The sequence below is a fragment of the Diceros bicornis genome, chromosome 5 (assembly GCF_020826845.1).
Source record: "Diceros bicornis minor isolate mBicDic1 chromosome 5, mDicBic1.mat.cur, whole genome shotgun sequence".
NCBI lineage: Eukaryota > Metazoa > Chordata > Mammalia > Perissodactyla > Rhinocerotidae > Diceros > Diceros bicornis.
This window is the reverse complement of record NC_080744.1, coordinates 53,624,637-53,646,680: the sequence shown is the minus strand read 5'-3', so window position 1 is coordinate 53,646,680 and position 22,044 is coordinate 53,624,637. Positions and strand designations below refer to the sequence as shown.

At 47.6% G+C, this 22,044-nt stretch overlaps 1 protein-coding gene across 1 annotated transcript in view; it reads right to left on the bottom strand.

Annotated features, from left to right (window-relative positions):
• LIPC (lipase C, hepatic type) overlaps nt 1-22,044 on the bottom strand; it is a 139,007-nt gene that overhangs the window by 75,686 nt on the left and 41,277 nt on the right. The window lies entirely within an intron of this gene.

Sequence of the window (22,044 nt, the reverse complement as noted above, 5' to 3'; positions counted from 1 at the left end):
GGAGCTGCATTTCCCAAGAAGGTCTCTGGGCTCAGAGATCCCTTCTCCTTGCTCAATAGTTGTGGGCTGACTTCCCCGCTTCCCCATCCATTCCAGAGAACTGGCGGCTGCTGACAGATTGTCCCACTGTGCCGGGAGTGGCGCATCACCTGCCAGCTCTGAGAGGGGAGCCATTTGTCATTTGGTCGGGGGCTGAAGCACGAACTGCACTGTGATATTTGGATTCACAGCCCACTGGCCAGCCCTCCGCTGCGGCTCGACTGCCTTGGAATGAGAGCTGTCTGTTATGTCTTCTTCACTGGCAGTCACTACTGCAATTTTCCCAATGGACACCTCTAAGGAACTGGTTATTTTTAAAAAGGGCAGTGCATTTGTACCTCACTGGCTCCATCACATCCATCAGTCAGGACTAACTCTAATAGGGGGGACGTTCCTACAGCAGGGCTTGGGTTCTCTCCTTAATTCACTTTGTTCGTTTTGGCCTGAGGTATGCTGCAATGTAATGAAGGTATCCAGAGTCAGTTTCTCTGGACAGATATGCACGAATTGATTTCAAACAGTCAATATTCTTCTGTTTTATGGACAGAGATCTTGATGTATAGAGTTTGACTTGCTTTGTCCACCAGGAAAGCCGATCTTTTTCTGTCATTCTCTGTCTCTCCCTTCCTTTTGCCTTCTCTCCCTCCCTCTCTTCCTCCCTCATTCAGTGAGTTTTTACTCCATGCCAAGTACTTTTACTCCATGCCAAGTACTTGGAACCAAGGATAACCAAGACCAGATGTCCAACTGTAGATGATGACATGTAAATAAACAGGAGTGAAGAGCCTGAGGACTTGGTGAGTCCCGTAGAACAGGTTTCTCAATCTCAGCACTATTGACATTTGCCAGATACTTCTTTGTTGGGGGGGCTGTCTTGTGCATTGTATGAGGCTGAGCAGCATCCCTGGCCTCTACTCACTTGATGCCAGTAGCACTCTCTTCCCTAGTTGTGACTACCAAAATGTCCCCAGACAATGCCAAATGTCTCAGGGAGTAGAGGCACAAAATCACCCCCATTGAGGACCACTGAGAACCACTGCCTTGGGGCCGGCTCTGTGGTGTAGTGGTTAAGTTTGCATACTCTGCTTCGGTGGCCTGGGGTTTGTGGGTTCGGATCCTGGGCACAGACCTACACATCTCTTGTCAAGCCATACTGTGGTGGCATCCCACATACAAAATAGAGGAAGATGGGCACAGATGTTAGCTCAGGGCCAATCTTCCTCACCAATAAAATAAATAAATGAAAGAGAACCACTGCCCTAGACTGAACTCCTGACAGGGAGCTGGGAGGCCTGGGCTCCTGTGCTGGCTCTACAGCAGTGAGCTGTGTGATCAGAAGCAACTCACTCAGTCTCTTTAGGCCTCCCTTTTCTAATTTGCAAAATGAGAGCTGGGAAAACACTCCTTCTAAATCCTATGAGTCTATGAGAAGTTTGGATTCGCCTGTTATAACTCATTAGGTCATATGTTCTGGAAAGATAGTGATAGAGTTTGTGCTTCACCATACAGTTAAGGTGCCTAGGACAGAAGCCTGTAATCAATCATCAAAACTTACAGATGCTGACAGTGTGTAAAAGAAATAGGGCCAGTGATCAAGAAGTTTACATTCTTTGTGGAGAAAGAAGTCAGTCTTAAGAAAGCCCACTCTGGTCTCAGACTACCTGTGTTTGAATCCTGGCTCTGCCTCACACCGGCTGGGTGACTCTGAATAAGTTGCTTACCCTCTCTGTGCTTCAGTTTCCTCATCCGTAAATTGGAGATGATGATTGTTATGACTTCAGGGCTGTTGTGAAGGTTTAATGAGGTAGAACGGTACTGGCACACAGTGAGTGCTCAGTAAGGGTTAGCCACGGTGGTCGTGAAGATGAGGCTGAATTCCCAGCACAGAGCTGTAACGATTCCACGCCCAGGGCATGACATGCACAGGGGAGTCCTGCCAAATGTTCAGAAGGAAAGAAAAACCCACAGGGAGAGAAACAGAACTATGAGGGGTACCTGAGAAGGTTGCACATACTTTGTTTTTGGTGGGGTGCGTTGTGAGGTGAGGGAGGAGGGCACTGGAGAAGGCTCAGAAGTGCTCAGTGAATAACTGGGAGAAGCATCGTGTCTTTGATAACCAGATCTAAACCGCTCAGAGCAGTGAGGTGACCTGCCCATGGCCACACCATAGATGAGGATCAGAGCCAGGATTAGCGCCCCAGGTTCTTGACTCCTATCCAGTGCTCTTGTTGCCTGACCAGCACCCTGGGGGATCTAGAAAGAGGCATTTCCTAGTGAGAAAGTTCTCGGTGTCCTAAATGCCCAGAGTTAAACCAGGTCTGCCTTGAGAGCCCTTAGGGTGGGGTAAAGGGCCGAGGAGGGGAGGACAGTTGGCCGGGTCTCGATTGAGATCAGTGACTCCAGGGCTGAGTGGTTTGGAACCTGTCATATCTCAGAGAGGGTGGGGCTGAGGCTTCCTTTCGTATTGCCTGTTAAATAGAAAAACCAGGGTTGCTAAGGAAATGGGATGAAGGGAGACATTTAAATGAAGAGAACAGATCATTTCCAAGCAAGAACCAGCAAGGACTTCAGGCTCCCTGTTTGCATTCAGGTGAAAGGCTAATTACAAATCAGCTCTAACAGATCATTAGAGAGGTCCCGCCCAGGCTGTAGGTTGCAACACTTCATTATCTGATGCTGGGTATTGGCCATCTGAAATACACACTGGCACTGGTTCATACAGACGGGTTGGGCCTGAGAGATCAACAGAGTAGGAGTCCCCAGAACTGTGTGGCACGGCCACTGCTAATAACAATCAAAATAACATTGCCTTATATTGTAGAACACTTTGTTCAATGTGCTTTCATAGACATTGGTGATGATCCCCAACAACTCTATTGCTCTCATTTTATATAGTGTTAATATGAGTGCAAACTGAGTCTGAGTGAGGTTAACTGACCTGACCAAGGGTGTATGGCTGCAATCTGGACACCTCCAACTGTGGACCTCACCATGCTCTGTACCTTCTTGGGGTAGCCAGCCTCCAAGGTGGGCCCAAAGATCCCTGCATCCTGGTATTCACGTCCTTGTATGGTCCCCTCCCTCATTGTTACAGGGTTCGTCTGGGTGACCAATAACATACAGCAGAAGTGATGTATGTCACTGCTGGGATTAAATTGTAAAAGACTGGGCCTTCTGTCTTGGATTCTCTCTCTCTCTCTCTTTCTCCATCTCCCTCTCCCTCTCCATCTCTCCGATCTCTTGCTTTGGGAGAAGCCAGCTGCCATGTCATGAGCAACTCTATGGAGAGGCCCCCATGACAAAGAACTGAAACCTTTGCCCATCAGCCAGCAAGGAGCTGAGGCCTGCCAACAACCCCCTGAATGAGCTTGTAAGCGACTCAAGCCCAGTCAAGTCTTGAGGCGACTGCAGGCCCTTCTGACATGCAACCTCATGAAAGGTCGTGAGCTTGAGGGAAACCTCATAAAAGACCCTGAGTCAGGACCACCCAACTAAGCTGCTCCCAGATGTCCGGTTCTTAGCAACTGTAAGATTGTAAATGTTCATTGTTTTAAGCTGCTAGATTTGAAGGTTATTTGTTACATGGCAATAGATAACTAATATACCCTGTGTACTAGGAGGTAAGATGACCTCTGCCAGTGCCCCTCCCCTCATCTCTCAAACCCTCCTCTGCCCTGGATTGTTCCAGTGAACAAAATTCCACCACAGGTGATTCATCTATTTGGGTTAACCATGACCATCTTCACAGGCCTCTTATAAGGAAAATGCCCCTGGGAGATGAAGTCACTACTTAAGAAGTATCCTTTTTTAAAAACATCTTTTTCGATTTTTATAGGGAGCCATTTATACGTGGCCCTACATTTTTTAAAATTGAGAACTGTATGCATATTGGACAAGACTCAACTATGGGTCAAGTATATATGGGATCTTTTGTGCTTCTCTGTTTTCCTTAGTTCCCTGTGATGCCCTAGTTTTGTGACATAATTTTAGTGGAAGTTAAAGTTGAGCATCTCAAAATAACACGCTGGATCCTACCACGCCAGACGCTAGTGCACACGAGCAGACGGTAGGCAGGCTGTGGTGGCGTGTCAGGGGAGGAAGTGGCCGGCAGAGAGGACCCTTTGCCTTGCTGTTCACGGGAGCTTCCTAATCACGTGAAGTTTATTTTCCTAAAATATCTCAGATGAGGTTGGGGGTGTTTTGGGTCTGATGAGGATGTGGCGTATCATGGTGTGGATGGGAAGCATCCTTAGTGTGAGTTTATTTATTAAATCCGTTTTGTTTATGACAGCGTGAAAGTTCCGGATGACTGGGAGAATGGAAAAGCATAAGAAATGAGAGGCCCACAAAGGGGAAAAATAAACTTTGATGGGATATTGCAGATCTGCTCAGGGCCCCTTTCTCCTGCTCTCAGCTAGCTGTCTGGAGGAAAGGGCCTCAGAAATAAGCCTGACGGAGGCATCTGATTGTGAATTTCTATCCTGTCCAAAGGGATATTTGTATTTAAGAAAGAAGAAAGCTTTAAAACAAAGGAACATAAATAGAGGAATTTCAGGCATCAAGTGAGGACAGAGTGGAGGGACGTTTGAGGGGCAGAGTGAATTTCCTAGGCTCTTAGACTTGGTCTTTAGAACTCTGCCACCAGCATGACCAACTTGAGGGTGAGGTGCTCACGTTTACAGAGCTGAGTGGCCCAGGACCCAGGTCAGACTGCCTGAGTGGGAATTTGGGCTCTTATGGCTGTGCGGTCTTGAGCAAATAACTTAGCCTCCCTGGATTATCCTCATCTATAAATGGGTAGAATGATAGTTCCTACCTCATATGTTGGTGGGAGGTTTAGAATGAGATAATGCTTAGCACAGGCCTGCCATATGGTTAGAACAAAGGTTAGCTATTACAGCGACATTGTATTGTTTATATTATAGCTACATATAGCATAATAATATTAATTCCAGTAATGTTAGTTAATTATAGCGGTATTAATATATTACAGCTCTATGATCATATGCTATAAAGTCTCCATGCCATAAGCAGAGATCATGTTTTAGGTTTCATCCACCTCCCCACTTCCCCTACCTGCCCTTCACAAAGAGTGGAGCAGACAGACTTGAGGATCTCACAGGAACTGAGAGCTGAGTGGGCCCCAGGCCACGTGGGTGAGGGCGGTTGTGCTTTCAGTTGGAAGTATTTGAGCCTGTCTCTGCTGCCCGAATCTGGGCGGTACCTCTGCTCTTGGCAGGCACAGTCCCTCTCTAGGGTTGAGAAGGTGGAACAATGGGTGCTCTGTTGCTTGCTGGGACCATCTCAAGATATCCAACTTGGTCGGAAATGCAGCTATGGAGAGCGGGGTCTGGGCTCCAGGTCATGTGTGAAAGTGCGGGCGGAGAGGCCTCCCAGTCTCCAGGTCGGCTGGCACCCCAGGAAGGGTCAACCTAGAATCATGCGGCAGGCAGCGTTTCTGGCACCACTGAGCTCTAACGGGGATAAACAGTTCTGCGGTGGCCCAGCCCTCTTGTGATGACAGCCTGCAGTCAGTCCCAGGGCCAGGGGGAGGGACAGCGCTGTGTGTCCCTGGTCAGGCAATGGCAGGTTCCCACTAAAGCCTGGATCTCTGATTCTTGACCCTGTATTTGTGCCACCCACTAAAAATGGGGCCAAGGAGGCAGGACTGTGGAGTTGTTGCTGCCTGACTGGAACCAGTATTTAGCAGAGCTATCACTGAGGAATCCATCAGGAATTTGCTCTCTGGTGTATGGGGGTGAGGTGGAGAGGGACAGGTTAAACTAACCCTGGTACCTCTTGTGTTGCAGGTAGTCTGCCAGGCACTTCACATTCATTTTGTCTCTTACACTTCACAACCAAGGTAGTGGTATCATTATTCCCACCTTACAGGCCAGGAAACTGAGGCTCAGAGAAGTCAAGCGACTTGCCCAAGATGACACAGCCAGTAAGAAGTAGAGTCAGGATTAGAACCTGGGACTGTCTGGCTCAAACCCCCGTGCTCCGACCACTCTCTGGCATTGCCTTGCTGCACTAAGACACTATTATTTCTGCCTTGTGTTTGGGGGGCCCTGTCATCTCTTAAAACGCCAGCTTCCGGCTTCCAAGCTTCAAGGCTTTCTTGGGCTATCAGGACGGGGCTGTGTGGACAAGACATCTGTCCTCCTGTGGCCATGGCTGTCAGGAGCTGTCAGGATTGGGCGGCACTCCCTTCGGACATGGCTCCCTTTCCCTGTTCTTAAAGGGCATTTTGGTCCTTCACCTCCAGATTTTAGAGGCTAAATTTGAGAGTAACTTGGAGGCTGCAGTCTGGAAATCCAATCCCCTGTGAACTCCATTCATTCCCAGCTATGTAAAGGATCACTTTCTCCTTAGCAGGTGAGCTGCGGTCAGACTTCCACCTGGGTGTAATTACAATCCTCTGCACTTCAGGCTCCTGGCTCTCAGAGACCTGAAGTTTTTGCAAGTACTTCTCCCCTCCCTAATAACTGGTTGGCAGCTATTCATCAGAGCCCGAAGCCACAAGGTAACACCTCTTCTCGCTGCCTCCCTCTCCCTGTTGGTCTGGAGACGAATCAGGGCTCCACCCACTCCTGGTCCCAGGTTCAGAGAGCTAGAGATTATGATGTGGAAAAATATTTCTCCATATTTCATTGTTATGTTTTAATTTATGTTCATCTGGAGAGTGGCAGATTAGAGGTTGTGAAACTATCAGGGAAAAACAGCTTCTAAAAATACAAGTGTTGCCTGCATGATGGGCCAGATTTGGAAAGAGGGCGTCTTGCATTTTCTCTTGAGGTGAGAAGACAACAGGGTAATTATCCAATGAACGGTGCTGGCTCTCAGAGGAGCAGCAGTGCCAAATATTCGTGATGCCTATCCGCCCACTCAGCTACAAAGGGGCACTTGAGAGCCCTGTAAATAATATCTCTAGATTAGCCAGAGGGGATGTGCGGCTTCAGAAAATGGACAGCATCAACATTCTTTATTTCTTTCCTGGCAGAAACTCCAGTCATCTTCATGGAGGTGACCCAGGCACTTGGGGGCACCGGGCTAGGAGAAGTTGTGAAGTGAGCTGAGCATCACCGGCGCTAGTGCACGCCTCCTGCAGACCTCTCTCCCCGGCAGCTGTCCTGTGTGTGACCCTGGGCCTGCCATCTTGCCAACTCCACCTATGCTGAAGTCCTGACCCCATCACTCATATGGGCCTTTAGCAATTTTCCTAAACTGTCTGAGGCTCAGTTTCCCAGTTTTAAAAATGTATTGAGTATTAATCCCACTCTCTCATGTTGGTTTGGGGTAAAAGAAAGAATTAAGTATTGTGGAGGGCCTGGGACATGGCAAGGTCCCAATGAATATAATTTTTCTTCATAATATAATCAGGTGGGTTACAGCTGGCAAATCTACTTAATAGGGTGCTTGAATGAATCACAAATAGCTGAGTTTCAGGCCATGGTGAAGATATTTTGGGGCAGGTGAAACTTTCTGGTGTAGTTCAAATTCTATGGAGACAACTGTCTTTTCAGCTTATTTGTAGGGTCAGCTCTGTATTGTCCTGAAGGGGAAGAAGGCCAAGAGGGACCACAGTTATAGTTTTTATAGTTTATAGTGCTCTTGCAAATGCACACACAGCTTTATCAAGTAGCCATCAAAGCCACATGCATTTTGCAGATAACAACACCGGAGGTCAAGATTAAGCCCCTTCTCCAGTGGTAGGACAAGGACTCCTGAATCCTATCTTCCTCCCTCAGTAAGATGTCATGGGGAATGCATCCCTAGGTTGTCAGAAGACGTGGGGTGTGGCCCTCACAGAGGGGGTCCCAGGCATTGCCAAAAGGAATTATTAAGGGGAAGAGCCTTGCTCGTCTGTAGAATCATTTTACTACAAGACTGGATAATGAGAGGCCAAAAAAATCCCAGGATTTCTTCTGTCCTGGAACTTCTCCCCCTCCCAAGACCTGGTTCCTTTGTGCTGAAGGCCCCTAGCCTGGGTTTTACTCCTCTGGCGTATTTCAGAGGATGGGTCAGGTCAGAGAGGCAGCCCCCGGTGATTCCAGGCAGAATAGAACTTGGGGTTCAGTGTTTTCCTCCCAAGGAGCCTAACTCTGAAAGCAAGGCATTCCCACAGGTTGCCGGGGTGGGACGGATATGAGAGTGACGATTCCAAACACGCAGCATAGTGCCTAGCACCTGATAGGGGCTTAAATAGCTCTTGGATGCGTGGCATGGAGAGGAGACTGAGGCATTTGGTGGCTACGTGTAATTCAGCCCAACCCAGTGTGGGCACTGGTCTCTGAGAACCATCCAATTCCTGAATTGGGAGGAGAATTAGGGATTGAGTAAGGCTACTTCCTTACTTTACCAATGAGGAAACTGAGGCCCAGGGTTGCACAGCGACCTGCCCCAGGCCACCTGGTCACTTGGAGGCAGAGCTTGGCTTGCTTGACCTCCAGCCTCCTTGCCACACCCTCACAATGCTCCCGGAAACAGGATTTCATGATGTCTCCATGGTGGACACAGATTACCTCAAACCTCACAAATACCTCAGCTGGATTTCCTTAAAATAACTGTTGTGATCAACTTAATGTGTTAGAGGTACTGGGAGTGGGTGGGGGAAAGAAAATCCTGTTAAGCCTGCTAATTGCCCATTTATTTCAGTCCCGGATCCTGAGAAAGCCGCTTATGAATGATTGTGTGTGTTCTGGAAAGGCCATTATTAGGCAGCCTGTTTGGGCCGCACTGTTCTGGACCAAGAACCACCAGGTAGGAAGTAATATGACCGACAACCGAGAAACAAAAATACTGTCAGTTTTAAGTGACAAATCTTCTGGAAGCTCTTTATTCAGGAACTGTCTTTTGCTTAAGCAACATGGTAGAATGCCTAGATTGACTATACAGTTTTTTCATTTTTAAAAGTTTTAAGTGTGCAATAAAAACAATACCATTACCACTACTAAAAATAGTAGCTACTGTTTATCAAGCACTTACTATGTCCCAGACACTGTGCTAAGAGTTGTACACGCATTCTCTGCATTTAATCCTCACAACGAAGCCTGTGAACTCTGGATAATACCCTTAGCCCCATTTACACAGGAACAGAATGGAAGTTCTGCGCGGTTAAGTCATTTACCTACTTGAGACTTAGTTACTAAATAGTACAGCTGGGACTCAAACCCAGGGGTGCTGGGCTCTAAGACCCGGAGCTTCACTCACCAGGGTTCTGAAGTCAGCATGTGTGTGTGGTCAGAGCCACCCTTGAAAATCTCTCAATCACTCATCAAGTATGGGGTTCAGCTAATATTTTCCCAGCTGATCATCAGATGAAGGCATTTCCCTAAGTTTAGGGACGAGGTTGTGGGAAAAATAAGTGTTTTTGTATGCTAGAATTATACTCAGTGCAGCAAGATGCTCACACGACGAGGGGCACACAGGAGGAAAGTGTGCCCCATCTCCCTCTTCACACCCACGGTGGGCACATGCTCACCATGGACTGGAGAGTGGAACCAGCCCCTTGTTTATTATCATTATTGTTATTTCCCTCTCTTGGGCTTGCTCACTGCTTGGTTGTTTGCTTGCCAAGCACTTAGAGTTGAATTCTTTCAAGTTAAATTCATCTAGGAAGGGATTCTACTAAATTATCCCCCAAGCTTCCAGCTGGCAAATGAGACAAACAAATAAAGAGCAAAACAAGTTCTTTGGTTTCCATGGGCCAGAGTTCAGGCTTTCTCAGGCATGAACTTTGCTCATGTGCTTCTTTAGTGGTTGCCCTCTGACTGCTTTGCTTCCCCCGTCTGACTGCTGGGTGGTAGGAGCCGTCCTCTACCCTGCTCCCTCTGAGTCTGTGCTCTATCATACATTCATTCCACAAGAACTGACTGCACGCAATGCCCAGAACTCGAGGATGCGGGACAGAGGAAGAACCAGTGTATACAAGACAGCTTGGACTGTTGCTGGGCTTGCAGTAAGCTAAGGTGATCCAGGCACCTAACTAGGGCAACCCGCTGTCCTGGTTTACACGGGGCTGCCTGATTTAGCACCAGGAGTCCCTCAACCCAGGAAATCCTTCAGTCCCAGCAAACTGGGACAGCTGGTCACCCTACACCCAGCCTGAGGAGACACGGAACGGATGCTCCAGGTGAGACTGCTCCAAAGAGTAGGACCTCTCCAGGAACATAAAAGAGAGAGAGAGGAGGAGCCAGGCAGAGGGACAGACACAAGCAAAGGGACAGCGGCATGAAAGAGTAGCATGGGTAGAGTAGAGGGTCCATGTCAAGGAGTGGTAGGATAGGAGGCACGAAGCTTGTGCTTAGTTATGCTGTGGGCTGTCTATTCTCTGGAACCTACTTCTAGGAAGAACAGGGAAATGCTGGGTGCCTGATACTTGGGAGGTGCTTCACTAGACGAATTCTGGAGACAGAAGGAGAAGTGTGTTGTGTGGGGCACACCTACTTTGGGTCCAGCAGTCCTCGTCAGCATGCCTTGCTGATGCCCTCACACGTCATGGGCTTCAGAACCGCTCATTGTTACTCAAGTTCACATCCCTAATCTACTTGGTGAGTAACCTCAATGCCATTGAGAAGAAGGAGCCCCACTTTTCCCTCAGTGTCACCAGGAAGGCAGCATTGGGTGTCAGTGGGCCCTCCCACTTACCACCTGAATGACTGGCCAACTCTGGACCTTCTCTGACCCTCAGTAATCTACAAAACGGGGATGGCAATAGCTTCCTTGCAGGGACATTGTGAGGTCCAAATAAGAGAATGCCCACATAAGTACCTGGTACAGCATCCAGCACATAAAATGTATTTGGAGGAAGTGATGTTCAAGCTGAATCTCCGAGGAGGAGTTCTCCAGGTGAAGCAGGAGGGAAAAGACGCTCAGACGACTGGGCTCAGCACATATGAAGGCATGGAGCCCCGAAGGAGCCTGTGAACTAGGGGAGTGGTGAATGGTGTGTATGGCTGTTGCATGGGCTTCTCCCCACCTCCAGTGCTCCCTGACCTAGAATCTTCAGAGCCATCTTTGACACCTCCTCTCCTCACCCCTCACAATCAGTCACCATTTCCTGTTGATGCTACCTCCTAAGTCTCTCTTGAATATACTTTTATCCACCCCCACGCCCATCCAGGGACCATCGCTCTCTCCTGGCTACTGCCTCCCCGTGGGTCTCCCTGCTTCCACCCTTGCCCCCTTCCAGTCCATTCTACGTACCAGCAGCCAGAGTGATCGTTGGATAATGCAAAGCTGATGCTGTCATTCCTCTGCCAGTGCCCTTTGCTAGATTCCTATTGTTCTTGGGGCGCGCAGCCACAAGACAACCCTTGGCCTGTAGGGAGGGTGCTGAAGGATATGGTCCCCACCCACTTTTCAGCTGCCCCTTGAGCTCCTTTCCTCCTTCTCTCTACCCTCCTCCCACGGTCGTTCTACTCAGGTCCTAGAACACATCTCACTCCTTCTCCACCCACAACCTTGACTTGCAACCCACTTCCTCCTCGTTAGCCTAGTTAATTTCTATTCATCGCTTAGGTTTTAGCGTAACTGTCACTTTCCCTCTGTGTTCTGTAGCATTCTCAGCCAGTGTATTCCATTTGCCGCTGATTTTAGTTAAGTATCTTTGAATTTGGGGGAGAAGGTGTTTTGAGAGGCAGTGTAGTCCAATGGTAGGAGCATGAGCTTGGGAAGCCAGAGTGACTGGGCTCAGAACCTGTTGTTGACCCTTACTGGCTGTGTGACCTTACCTACCCACCTGGGGCCTCAGTTTCCCCATCAGTACAAAGAAATAATAATAGTATCCATCTCAGTGAGTTGTTGTGAGGATTAAATGAGTTCATATTGGTAACCTCATGTCTGGCCCGTAATAAGTACTATACTGGCATTTGTTACATAAATAAAATGAATACCCCACGAGGATTTTGCTCAAACTTCAAGTGTGGCATCTATCATGTTGCATTTAATCAGACGTGCTTGTCCCCCCTTCCCCTCAACTATAAGGTCCTTTTGAGGACAGGGACTATGGCTTAGGCATCTCTCTGTATGCTGGTGCCCAGAAGAACGCCCAGGGCACAGTGGGTATTAACAAACGGAGTTGGAAAGGAATAACACACCATGAAGAAGAGTTGAAATGGCAACGAGAGAACCATATCCTAGAGACAGGCCTGCATGCTTAACTTTGCCCTCCTTCATTAGAATGACAGCTCACAAGATGGGTCAGAGGGGCCAATTACCCCAGGTTTGAGTGGCCTGCCCTCTTGGGGAGACTCAACACCACTGGGAGATTCACCCAAAATTTCCATAGAAATTTTCTCAAACAGCTCAGTCCTCAAGAAGAGAGCTCACATTGGACATAAATTTTAAAAAACAGACAATAAAACTCAAGGAGTGATCTGGAATGGCTGGGAATGTCACTTTAAAATGCCCTTTTTAAGTATGGAGGGAATTAAGATACTTGATTAATAGATAAATCTCCCTCAGAATAAATTAGAAAATACTGAGTTTTCTTGCTTCAATAGCACTTTTCGCAGAGCTATTAAATTACCAATACTAAGGAAAAAAAGAAGACTCATTAAAAAATTGATTTAGGACAACTTGCTAAGAGATACTTTTACTCAATTAGCATGGTATTATTGGAGGCAGCTGTGCTCTTTAACTCCCCAAATTCACTTAAAAAATAGATGGAGAACCATCTTTGTACTTTATATCTGTGATTTATTTTTGGGAATGGAGTCTGTATGCTGAATGGTGATAAGGCACTGAGAGAGATACAGCGAAGGGACACAGGTTACCCCCTTGTATCCTGACAACAGGCTCCTCTCCCACCCCCACCCACGTCTCTAGTGGTGTCTGTGTATGTGTGTGTGTGTGTGTGTGTGTGTATTCCTGAGAAACTTCTGCCAGGTACAAAATCCCCTTCTATCTTCAGTATCATAGGAGTCACCCTAAATTGCAATGTGTCAATTGCTTATTTGCCAAATATTAGATCAGAGCCCCCTGGAGTTGGAAGGAGTCTTAGAACAGCTCTCCCCAGTTGCCACTTTACTGGTCTGCAAAACTTTTGTTACCAATGGGGACCTCTTAATCTTTAGTAACTTGGCATTTGACAGAGGGAGTGTTATATCTGATACTCTACATAGTCCATATGATTTGTGTTTCATTTCAGTAATGATAAAAATGGATTAAAGATAATTTAAAATATTTACTGCCTTTTTGAAGAATTTAGTTACTTAGTTGGTGAGCATTGAAGAATTTAGTAAATTCTACACCTACATCATTTTGTAAGTAGGGAGGTCATAGCTTAGGTGGGAAATCACAGTCACCACCTAGAGACCCACTGGGTGAAGGGCTCCCCTAAAACACCCCCGACATGAGGTTATAAGGCCGCCAGGGTCTGAGGACTCATCCACCCAATCTGTACAAGGCTCATGATAAGGAGTTAATTGCTCAAGGAGGCCCAGTTAGTGGTAGAGTCAGGTCTCAAACTAGGCATCCTGACTCCTAACCCTGAACCCTTTCACAAGTCCCCAAGCCCAGGGTGAGGGACTGGTGTTGATTGTTAGCATAATGACGCGCCACGTAGTTTTTCCACTTGCTGTAGATGTTGACAACAGAATGTTGCCTCAGAAACATGAGATATACTCATCAGGGGGCTGGAGGGGACATCCAGGGGTCTTGTGGTCTCCTGCTGCCTCCAGGAACACTGCTCAGTGTGGAAGGGCCCAAGCAGAGGAGGGGATGGGAGTCTGGAGCTCTAGCGGCGGCAGCAGCTCCATGCACCTGCTAAGTGCCCCACCTGCTTTTCATGAACCGTTTCTTACCCTTACAGCCTAAGAGGTAGGTATTACTTGCCCCTTTTCCAGATGAAGCAATGAGGCCCAGAGAGGTTGTGTAACTTGTCGAAGACTTGAGTCTGCCTGACTCTAAAGCCTGAGGAAGCTCTTCCAATGTCTCCATACAAGTAGACAACCCTGTCCAAAAGTGGACGTGTCTGTGTGAAGAGAGGATAGAGCATCAGCTGGAGAGGGGAGATGAGGTGCATGAAAGTTTTCCCCAGTTCACTTTGTTATAATTATTTTTAAGAGAATGCCTGCAGTGCATGGACTACCTCTGAAAGGGGACAGGAGAAAGGGCTCCCATTAGCTGCCTCTGGGGTGAAAACTGGGAGGCTGGGTGCTGGGAGGGAGACTCTTTACCATACACTGTTTTGCACCTTTTATAATTTTGTATGTGTGAATGTATCACTTTATTAAAAATAAATAAAATTTAAATTTAAAAAAGGAAAAGAAGAGAAAGATAATGCATGCACTTGCTAAAGAATTTAGTCTGTGCAAATGGGAATACAGAACACAGTGACAAATCTCCTCCTGCTTCTGACCCCCAGGCCCTCCTGGCCCCTCCGCCCCAGTCAGCCATTGCTATTGCTCTAGAGACACCTTATACACATACAAGCACACATGTGCCCATGTCCTCTTTTTACATAAGTTGGATTAGGCCATACATACTGAGTGGCATCTTGTTTTTTCACTTAATATATCTTGGAGGATATTCCACCTAAGTGCATAAAGGTCTACCTCATTCATTTTAAAGGCAGCATAGTGTTCTTCTATGTGGATGTACCAAGATTTATTTATCCAGTTCCCTGTTAATAGACATTTAAATTTTTTCCAGTCTTTTGCTACTATTGATAACCCAACAGTGAATATTCTTAATGTCTTTCCACACATGTGCAGGTCAATCTGTAAGATAAACATTTAGAAGTGCAATTGCTAGCTCAAAGGATATTTGTGTACCTTTAATTTTTTAAAATTGTATGTGCAGTTTAAAATTTGAGAGACATTGCCACGCTGTCCCGTGAAGAGGTTGTACAGTTACCCTTCCACCACAAGGCATGAGGATGTTGGCTCCTCGCAAACACGAAGGGTTGTCGCCAAGTGGGGCAAACTTTCTATGGAAGAAAAGTCTTTAGAGACACAGTGTGTTCAGCTGAGAGCTGCAAGGATGGGTGCAGCGGCCTCTCTAGGGCAGCAGCGGGAACTTGAGCATTTGCCCCTCTCCCTGGGGTCTGGGCTTTCCCCCATCAGTCAATCTGTAGATATTTATGGAGCATCCATTATGTGCCATGCACTTTACCAGGAGCTGTAGGGGTCACCAGGAATCAAAGACTCTGGACCTGCCTGCAAGAAGCTTGTGATCTAACTGGGCAGCTAAGAAATCCCTGATGAGAAGAGAAGCAACAATACAAGGCCATGAGCCCAAGTTCTAAGTGAGGCTTGTGGACAACAAATGTCTTAGGAGTTTGGGAAGTCAGATCACTTTTAGCCAATGTGGTCTTGTAGAGGCTTCTCAGAAGGGGCAGAATTTGATGCTAGCCTTGAGGAATGGGAGAGAGTTTGATGGGCCAAGAGGAAGAAGATGGGTGTTAGAGGTGGGAGACAGATTCTTAATTCTTAGGCAACAATTCATTTGTGCTGATCACATGTCAGATACGGTGTGAGACACTCATTCATTCATTTGCTCAAATAACATGTACTGCATGCCTATTGTGGGCCCGGCACTGTCCTAGGAGCCTGGGAAACTTAGATTCTAGGCATTCTCATATTTGTATGCCTCATTTTACAGAGAAGCAAAGTGAGGCCCTGGGAGGTTAAATGACTTGCCCAAGGTCACTCAGCTACTATGTGGCCAAGCTGGGGGTTTGACGTGGGTCTTTTGATCCTAATTGTGGTGATTTCACTTGCTAACTGCTGGAGGGCAAAGGTGCAGAAGGAGAAATGAACAAGATGCGTTTGGGAGACAAAATACAGGTCAGTCTATAAAAGACAAATCAGGCACCAGACCTGAGGTCTATTCTAGTTGTCCAAGCCACATACCCTTGTAACAAAACAATTCTGTAAGAAAAGATGACATTTCTGTGGTCTGAAATTTCATGTCTCATGCAAGTGGTATTTATTTTTTCCTGCAAATTACAATCCACATTGACATTATTAAGGAAATCACATGGACCTAGCAGAAAATGAAGAATCCAGTTGATTATTTTTATTGCTATAGAAGTCCTTTGTAGGCGGGCTGGGCAGAGACCCAATTTCATTTGCTTGTAATATTGCAAACGCTGCTAATTGCCTGTTTTTGGTAAAGGATAGAGACAAAGGAACAATCAAAGGTATTTATTAGAAATTTTGTTTGGACAAATTAGCTTCACATTTCAGTGGCCCTCATCTCGGTGCAGAACACCAAAACTCCACGACAAACTAAATGACAGTCATGACATTACCTTTCCTATTGTTCGTACAGTTGTTTCTGGCAATGTCTCCAAAGTACCACTGAACAGATTATTTTCAGGCTGATTATTTTTGTTTTCTGCAGAGGTTGAACTATCGGTGGATTGCCATTCAATTCAATTTAGTAGTTATGACAGTTAGAATAACTGCATTGCATCTTAATATGTGAGTTTCATGCATAAGTCACGTTATTTGCCAAGCAATAAAGAGCAGAGAAGCTGCTAGGAGACTGAAAATCAGTGCTCAACAGGCAACTGGGTCTTATAAGTTGGAAAGTGGGAATTCATCAAACATCCAAGAGTCCACTGGACCCTGGCTTCAACTCTGGGGCCCAGAGCCCAACAGAATGTGGGCCACCTTCTTGGTCCTTAATGAATCTTTATTGACATGACAGCCTTTTAATGCTCATAAAAGTTGCCTTAACTCTCTAGTCTGATGTACATTTTCCCATTCACTCATTCATTCATTTCTGAGAGTTCAGTTCTGTTGGAGGTATGAAGAATCAAGCATGGTCTTTGCCCCTGAATTATAACACTGTAAATGTTACAAAACACGTGCACACTAATTTCTAGTAGTGCAAGGTGGAAAGTGGTCTGTGTCATGAAAACAATGCCCTTGAGAGAGGCGCATGCCATGGGCTAAGAACCAAAATCGGAGTTCAACTCTTGGCTCCTACACTTACCAACTATATGACCTGGGGCACTTTGTGTAACCTCCCTAGGCCCTAGTTTTCTCATCTGTGAGATGGGGAGAAATCACAGTAATAGCTACATGATGGGGTTGTTAGAGGAGTAAATGAAAGAGAGCTTGTAAAGTGCCTGGCACTCAGCTCAAGAAATGCAAGCTATAATAATAATAATAACAGTTATTGTTTATTCCTGGAGTTTAATCATTACTTCTAGCTTGGAGGCAAGGCAGGCAGTGGTGGGCATTATCGGAGAGGGCTTTCGGATGGGCCAGGCTTGGGTACACTGAGCTGTGGGGAGGAGGCAGGTCTTTGGGGGGCAGAAGCTAACAGCCAGAGCCTGGGCAGGAAGGTGTGGGGTGGGTGCAGGGTGCAGGTCCTTCTGCCTGGAGCAGGGGGAGGTGAGATGAGACTGGAAATGTAGGAGGATCAGATCATGGAGGACTTGTGGACCCCTGCAGACTGGCATGTGGTTCGATCTTCCCCAAGAACCAGGCCAGTCCTCACAGGCCGAGGGGCAGTGAAAATCAGTTGCTTGAGGCCTGCTTCCCCTGGAGATCAAGTATTCTATGCTAAAAATGAAATTCAGTTACTGCTTAGCTGGGCAATTCCCTCAATTAAAGGAAGCAGCAAACACAGGCATTTTCTAACTTCTACATCATCCATCTCTAGGACTGTGCGGGAGCTTCCAGCAGGGGCAGTCGGGGCGAATGGAGACGTGTCTTCTAAGGGCTTAAAGGGAGATTCATTATCAATGATTTTCAAACCTTTTATTTTCCTGTATGTGGAGTTTTGTGCCCTTTAAGATGACACAGTGAATATTTTTTTCCCCAAATTATTATCTTTCAAAAGAGTTTTGGCCCATAAAATGTCTGTGAGCCCCACTCACGTCTCCTCTCTCTCAGCCTTTCCAGTTCTGTCCCCAGGACCCCGGTCCATTGTGGATGAGCTTTCTGGAAAGCTGGGGCCCAGCTGCTGAACCATGGTGGTCGTGTCACCCCGCTTCCTTCTTTCACTTCTTTCTTCAGCTCTAACGGGGCTCTTGGAGCCTCAGAAGCACCTTACCCTGTCCAAAGATACATCTTGGCAGAACAAATCAAGGCAGATTTTGTTTAAAAAGGTGGGAGGTGGCTGAACCCTTTTCTTCCCTGGAATAAACTCTATAGACAACCTGCTGGCTTCATCACCGATGCCTGTAGACGACAGTTGAAGGGAAAATATCTTTAGAAGGAAAACGTTAAGGAGCCTGGGGGGAAGCTGCCACTCAGAGCTGGGCAACCACTGACGACCTGAACCCAGCGTGAGGCCTCTGTGGTGCAGGACTGACTGTTCTGAGACAGCGCCGCTCTTGATGGGCGCAGGTTGAGTTAGAATGAGTCTGATTGTTGGTGAGGTGCAGGAAGCACAGAAACGGAAGGGCTACAGAGTTCAAGACCGGATGGACTTTCCTCTGAGCGAACTGCTAACAGGCAGCAATTGTAGAACATTTTACAGCCCCCTAAACATGGGGACACACACCACTCATTTGATTCCAACCCCAGCCCTGTAAGGACGGAGGTCTCAGCCTTGTTTCATAGGAAACTGAGGCTCAGAGAGGCTAAATGGCTTGTTTAAGATGTCACAGAACCAGCACCTGGCAGAATCAGGGCTTCTGAGGGTCCGACTGCAAATGCTGTGCTCCTTCCATGACACCATGCCTCTGCCATTTGGCATGCAGCCAGCAGAATGGGGCCCAGACCGGCCAACAGACTGACCCCGGGTATTCTAGTCCTAGCTCTGTGTGAATCACTATAACTGTTTGGGCCTCAGTTTACCCAGCTGCATGAAGGAGGGGACTGACTCCAGCTGACACCTGTGATGCTAGCCCAGGAGGAAGGCAAAACTACTTGGCGCACAGAAGAAATCAGGAGGAACCAGTCCACATTGCTTCCTGTGAATTGCGTCCCTTGGAGGATGGTATGTAAAATGTGACATTAGACTAAATGGGACAGAAGATGAAGACTCCCAGCACCATGTGTTTCCCTGGATATCTCATTAGGTTCTGCTCTGAAAGAACCTGACCTGCTTTCTTCCCAAATGAGCTCTGGGGACCACCTGGCTCTCTGCGTATCAGAGACACGGAGAAACTGTGCTGATCACTTAGCCCTGCTGAGATTCAGTATCTATCTGTAAAATGGGGTCATTTGGGAATACCTTCCTCCCAGGGTTGTTGTGAGAAGTGAGACAATGCATGAACTCTGTTTGGCATGCTGCCTGGCATAAGAATTGTCCCCTAAATGATCTGTCACTTTTATTGCTAACATTTGTTCAGTGCTCACCCTGTGTCAGGCGCTGTGCTAACCACTTTATATAAATTAATTCACTCAATCCTTTCAGATGACATAATGCAGGTAAAGAGCTTCACATAGTTCCTGCCACATGGAAAATGCACAGAGTGGTACCTATTGTTATGTAATGTCTTGCACAGTTAAACCTGCCCAGGTCTGGGCCCTGTCCTGGACTGCTGCTTTCATGGAGACCAATGCCATGACTTAGCTCATGTGGTCCTTCAACACCTCCCTTTACTGGGAAACAGGAGGGGGACAGTCACCTCTGATTTGAGGGCAGGAGGGTCAGGGAAGGTGCGATGGAGAGAGGATACTTGAGTTGGGTCTTGAAGGAAGAACAGGAGTTTGTTAGGCAGAGGAGGGGAAGGAGGGGCAGAGGAGGGGAAGTTGGGCAGAGGAGGGGAAGCTGTAGGTCACTGGAGATGGTCAGCGAGCAGGCAGGGGGCTGATGGTGGAGGGCCTTGGCGGCCAGGCTAAGTTGCATCTTCTCCAGAGGCCATGAGGAGCTTTTGATGGATTTTAAGCAGGCAAGAAACATGATGAAATCTGCCTCTTTGAGAGATCACTGGGATTGCAGGGTGGAGGATGGATGGGAGAGGACGACCTGCTAAGGGCCTAGAGCAGGAGTGCAGGGAAGAGGGGGTAGGCATGTGAAAAGGATAAAGGCATGGGGGTGTAGGGGTGTGTGAGAGACATAATGGGGTGAGGGTCAACTGTACTGACTGGCCAGATGTGGTGTGAGGGAGGGAGAGAAGTCCACAGTGACTTCCAGTGCTCTGCCTCAGGAAGGGCTAACTAGGGAGGGCTGAGAAGGGACCATCGGAGGTGGTGTTTGAGAAATCTTTAGTGTCCTCAGCAAGGGCAGTTCGGTAGACAGAGATGGGTGCCCCTCTGCTCTGGTGGCTGCACTGAGGCCCTGAGTCCATGGGGACCTGGAAGCTGTTCCCTCATGCTTGTGGGGGTGGCCAGGAGACTCGCCAGCAGGCTTTGGCTGCCCCAGTGTGGGAGTGACTTTGTGTCCATGAGAGGATGAGGACTGTGTGCTGAGAGGGGAGTTGAGGGACCCTGAAGATATTTAGCCTGGGTAGGGGGGACTGAGATGGGTTGAGGAAGCTGTCACCTTCACAGCAACCCTTCATGTCTTCATGGAGGAGATCTAGCTCTCTGTGTTCCCCAAAGCCAAACTCTGACACAAAAGGAGCTAGATCTGGGCTCAATATAAGGGAGACTTTGTTTCCTCATCTACAAGATGGCGACAAATTACCTACATCAAAGGTGGAGAAGGGTGGAAGGAGAAAGCGTGTAAAGCACTCTTTACTGCTCCTGGCGCAGAGGATGTGCCCCTGCAGGAACTGTCCCCTTCTCTTCCACCTAAGGTCCCCGTGCGCCTTTGCCCCAATCCCCTGCTGGAACTCTCAGCAGGAGAGGGACAGTTGCTTCATGATTGATGTAGAAAGACTTTGGGTCAAGTGGCTGAGGTGTTACCTTCCCACTCCAAGACTATACCATTCCTGGGTGAGTAGGTGGATCTGGTGTGGCTGCAACGTGTTTTACTTGACAACGAGTCATTAATAAAAAAGATGGTGAGTTTCCTTCTAATTGGATTTGCTTCCACACAAGAGAAAGAGCGTAAAACGGCTGTAGTCCACCAGGAGAACCGGGTGCCCGGCCCTGACTTGTCTAGGTTGGGGATGGTCAGGACCCTTGATCTTTCTGGAGCCAGCTTCGTGCACTGGAATGAGTGAGAGATTTGGGGTCAGGAACCTGGGATGTAGGCCCATCTTTGTCCCTTACCAGCTCTGTGACCTTGGACAAGTCGCCTAACCTCTAAGACTCACGTTCCTCCTTCTCAGCATTGTTTAAAGGATTGCAGGAGATGATGTATGCAAAGCCCCTCACTGTGCCTGGCATATAGCAAGTACACAGGAAATTTTAGTCAGATCTATAGCTGAACCAGCTGACGTGAGAAAACTATTAACTGGAACAGTTTCTTCTCCTCCTACCTCCCGGCTGCATCTTCAGATGCTGTCCTCAGACATTTCCTCTGGAGTTCTGTCTGTGGGTTGTCATTTTGTCTGCTTGCCTTTCATCCTCCTGAAGTCTCGCTAATCACACAGGAAGTGGGTGGGTAACGGGTTTCTCTGTTGTTCCACTGGCCTCCCCGTGAGTCTTACTGTTTTGCTTTCCTCACCACGGGGGCTTCTCACACCCTCTAATGACTGTTTTCCTTTCAGAAATGGCATATTTTTAGACAAAAGCATTTCCTGTGGCTCATCTCCGACTCTCTGGCAGCTCTCTGATTTCTCATCAGTTTTCCCCGCCTCTCTGTGGTCACATCAAACCCACCTCAGCAGCCTACGTGCAGGAAATGCAGGAACCACAGGCTCCCAGCAGCCTTCTCTGCTCTGAGCTGATACCCAGCGCTCAGGGGCTGGGGCCGGGCTGGGGCCGGGCTGGGGCTGGGGTGGGGAAATCTTTGGTTGAGGCGTTGGGTCAGAGTAGTTGGGACTGCAGTGGATATTTCTTCTGGCCTCTGTTCTGCTCTGCCCCAGTTGTCCAGCTCTGCCAATGTTGGAGGATAGGGGTAGTGGGCCTGGTTTCCAAGTTACCCCAAACACTCACCCTTCTTAGTCAAACCCAAATCGAAATAACCCTCCTCTTCTCTTGTTAACAACATAGTCAGACATACCTAGGTTTCAATCATGGCTTCTCTGTTGACTAGTTT